Here is a 4,905-nt window from a genome sequence, read left to right as displayed (position 1 = left end):
TGATTTCAACTCCTCAATAAACAAGTATAATGACTATGTGATTTATCTTTACTTTTTGACCTTATTTTAATTTTAATCTCTAAAATTTGAGAACAGAAGTATTGGTCTCTTAAATTTGATTTCATTTTAATTTATCCAAAAATATTTGGTCCCTAAAATTTAAGGAATCAGATTTCAAATTTTAAAAATCAAAATGAGAGTGAAAATAATATTTAATAAAGAGGAAGTTTGAAAAAAAAGAAGGATGGGAGAGGAAGCCAGGTGTCAAAAATTGTGTGGAGAGAACAATAGCAGCTACGTTGCCGTGTAAGATGGTCTTACTCGCTGCAATCTCCAATAGACACTTGGCTGCACGACTGGATCATCACGTGAAGCAGATGATACCATGATAGTGTACCCATATGTTTTTTTCTTCAAAATAATACTTACCCATATTGTTCCACGGCTTTCATTTTGGTTCTCCCAATCAAGCTCGCCAGCCGCGATATGCAATATTGGCCCATTATCACAACATCGATAATGAAGGGCTGGTAATTACTCAGGAAAATGTAAATGAGAAGAGTAGTGGAATGAAAATTACAAACATTAATAATTGAACTGTCAGCCACTTAAAATTTAAGACTAAATGCGATGAACTAGTGCAACACCATGGTACTCTCTTCCATGTGCTCTGAGATCGTACCAGTTATAAGCACAAACAGTTTGGCTTTAAACTAGTGAAACGACCTCAACCGAATATCTGTCTCTGTGCAAGAATGTATTCTATGAAATGCAAAGAATGAGGCAAGAGGCTCGAGTACTAGAAAAATATATAGGTAAAGACTCTTATAGGGTATTTGGATAAAAATAAGGGAGTGTTTGGATAGAAACAAAACCATGGTTTCAGAAGTGCTTTTACGGATTACGAAGTAAATATGTGGAGGAGGTTACCTCGTTTTGCGGAAAAGTGCTTCTGAAACCACGGTTTTGGAGCACCCAAACAGAGCCTAACCATGATTTTAGAAGTGCTTTTACGGTATACGAAATAAATATGTAAAGAAATCTATCTCGTTTTACGAAAAAGTGCTTTTTAAAAGTATTTTTCTAAGTTCCCAAACACCCCATTAGTGCAAGTTTATTGGAGCATATGGAAATCTAAATGCAGGTTTCTCTATGCCTACACACTGACTTTGCTTTCATCTTCACACAAACTATGATTGATGACCAGAAAAGAACAGGATGAGTGTGTGAATGGAGAAGAAGCGAGAACGCTCTAAATGGGCGCCACCTCAAGCAGGCTGCATTAGAATTATATGTCACTGAATTACAACATCATAAGTGATAAGCAAGGACTATCCTTTTCAAGACTTAAAACACATTAAAGGATTTTCACTTCTCTTCATAAATGTACTGTCTAGAGATTTGAACTTGCATTTTTCAAATTAAGTGAGGTTGTTTACCATCTTAATTAACAAAAAACTTTATCTCTTTTGCTGGAAGAAAAAATACACTAAAGTTAGCACCCACTATGACTCGGTTGAGGTTATATCTCCCTCATTCATGATGATCATTCGATGATCAACCTCTATTAAAAATACTGTGAAAAACTGAAAATGGCTTGGTGTGCAAGAATTGAGAGCAGTACATTCATGTCCGTGGGGATGCAAAAAAGGAGAAATACTTATGGATAGGGTAATTAAAGTTGGCAACTGCTCTGCCATACCCAACAAAGAACTCAGTCCAAAGTTGCGTTATTCAAGTTTCGACTGTCCATTTCGATGGCTTGACTATTTTAGTGTCAAGTGTTGCCATTAAACAGGGCTCCATTTCTGCGGGGTTAAGCCTCATCCTTTTCTTCCTCCTCTCAGTCATATTATATCCATCAACTCTCTCTGTTTCTAACGAGGGAAATGGGACAAGAGGGATTTGGGTCTAACATAAAAAATTAGTCTATCACAACATAGCAATGTTTCAATCTCATCAAGAGAAATGCTCGCATTTACTGTTCTATAAGACCTCAAACAGGATGACTTCCAACTAGAGAATATTTATAGTTTCTAGCAAAAAATTTGGGGGTTTAAAAAAATTCAGGAAAGAGTTTTTTTTCCCAGTAAAAGTGGATATTTAATTTTTTTTTAATTCAATCAAGGGTTTTTTTCTTTTAAAACCCTTTGAAAAAATATGTTTTTTAAAATTTAAACTTGTGTTTTTCTCTTTATGAGACTGAGGCCGCTTGTCTTTTCAACAAACACCTTATTGTTGAATTTAAGTATATTTAATTTTACTAATAATCAACTAAATTCTTATCGCAGAATGTTTAATAATTAGATTAGAAGAGAGAAGCAAGCAAACTTAATTACCAATTAGTTGGCCAAAACCGTTCTCAATCTGCCCACCACCTCAACTTAGCCATTGAATCGAGACTGTGTGGATGGTAGCATGGATGTTGAAGTTCAGGAAGTTGGCTTATTTATCTAATTTCTATTCTCATTTTGAGTCCTCTTGGTTTTATAGTTATCTTTGTATGTGGAATTTGTTTCAGTATCGATAGTACTATCATGTTCCTTTCCGGCAAAAAAAAAAAAAGAAGATAAAATAACAAAGAAAAAATCAATTTGTGTTGAAATCAAGCAATTTTTGAAATACAAAAATTAGGAAAACATTAAAAAAATGAAAAAGAATTAAATGAGAAAACGTTGGCTAATTAAAATGATTAAAAAATATAGAAATAAATGTGAAAGATAAAATGTTCTTGCACTATAAAATATGTAGGCCATTTATATGATTTGGAGAATACCTTATAATCTAATGGTAGGACATCTCTTCTATAAAGGAGATATTATGAATTTAATCCAATTTATAGTTTTGAGGCATCGGGGCCTCCACCTGATAGTTTTAGTATACTCGATAACCCTAGAAAAATAATTTAAAGATAAAAATAACATTTAACTCTAAGTTATAATACCCAATTATTTTGGATTGAAGTCCTTTGTTGTCTTGAGATCCTGATAGAAAGAAATTTAGATTTTTTTTTTAAATGATTGAGCCATTTAAGGTTTTTTTGGGATAACTTAGTCATTTTAAACTTAAGATTAATTTTTATTTGGTTGGGAATGTTAAGATTTAAATCCTTCCAACAAATATATTTTCCAAAATTTGAATTTATGTTTTTTTACTTACGGGGTGAGATCACTTATCATTTTAATTAACAATTTGTTAGTAATTGAGCCATCTCAGTTATAACTTATAATACCATTTAAGTCTAAGTTATAATACCCATTATTTAAATCAGTGTTATTACTTTTGTAACAAGGATCACCACAAAATTTATAATGATTAGTGTTATTACATTTTTTTACTTAACATTTAATGTCTTTTGTTAATATAAAGTTAAATTTACCATGAATTCTATTTAATACAAACTAATTAGTATTAATATAAAATATATAATTTATATTAGATCTTTTTTACTTGTACAATAGAAATTAATTTATTAAGTGTGTGTGTGTATTATTAAAACATGATATACTTATCTCCATTTGGAATCAAGTTTATATAATAATCACTTATAAGTATGTTTCCCAACTCCTTTCACATAAGCAACCTATTAACTTATCCAAAACAAAACATGTGACCACAAAAGATCCGAAAAAATAGGCTGAGCTTGTTGAGCTGGCCTGTTTAGGCCGAAAATTGTGAGGATTGGATGTGAAATTTTTCCCTTCAAATAAAAAATGAGCTTAAAAGGGTTGGTACTGTAGAGTTGAGGGTTTAAACAAGCCGCCCTTATAGGGTTGAGACCTGACCCATTTAGGCTTTTTTATAATTTTTTTGATGTAATTCCAATATTATTAATTTTTTATATTATTAATGATATTTCGATATTTAGTTATTATTCTTATTTTCAAATTAAATTTCATAGTTAGCTCAAAAAAAAAAAGAAATTAAATTTCACATAATGGTTTGATTTATTTGGTTTTAGATAATAATTCATTTAATTAAATTTTAAAAAATGGGTTAATTTGGACTTTAATAATGAGTTGATATATATTATATGTGTTGATATTTTTAAACTATATATATTTTTTAAGAGATTATTTTTATATTTATATAACTTGTGATTATATAATTTAAATTAGAAATTTATGACTTTCAATAACAATGCTTCTCAACCTAAAATAAAATAATAGCTAGATTGTAAAATTTAAAAATAAATTTCCTATAAAAAACTTAATATTTTTGCAATGAAAGAAGCGCAATTGATTATAATGATAATGAAGTTTCAAAATAAAAGTGTTTGTCTATTATATATTTGCACTGTTGATAAAACTTTTGAATGTTGTTTTGTTGATATATGTTTTAGATATTCTTAGATATTGATGGATATTTAGATATGATGATATTTTGTATGTGGCTTAATTTTATTCATATTTATGTTATTTATTAATAATTTTATTAGTTTATTTTTATTTTTGATAAAGAATGTGAGAAATATGAAAAATAATATTTTTTTTGGGTAAATGAGCATCCAGCACCCCAATATTTATTTTAGTACAATTTTACTCACCATCTTTTTTTTTAGGTGCAATTTTACCCATTTGCAACGGTCTTCTAACGTCTGTTAACACACACATGTTTTTTTTTTATTTTATAAAAAAGTCCAGTTCTTAGATATGTATTCGAGAAGACCAGTTCTCCAATATATATTTAAGAAACACAAACAGTTCATAAAAAAGTAATTTTAACATTGACTGTGAGTTGAAATTTAGGTCGGGTGATATTGCTACAAAATTTACATTTCCAGGGTGATATTAAGACCCAAAAAACTTTAATACACCCATAGTTATGAGTGTAAATTTCATAGCAATGTCACCCGACCTAAATTTCAACTCATAGTCAACGTTAAAATTACCTTTCTTTGAACTG

The sequence above is a fragment of the Neltuma alba genome, unplaced genomic scaffold, assembly GCF_004799145.2.
Source record: "Neltuma alba isolate B1F8T4 unplaced genomic scaffold, ASM479914v2 tig00004553_pilon, whole genome shotgun sequence".
Taxonomy (NCBI): Eukaryota; Viridiplantae; Streptophyta; class Magnoliopsida; order Fabales; family Fabaceae; genus Neltuma; species Neltuma alba.
Note: the sequence above shows the minus strand (reverse complement) of the source record.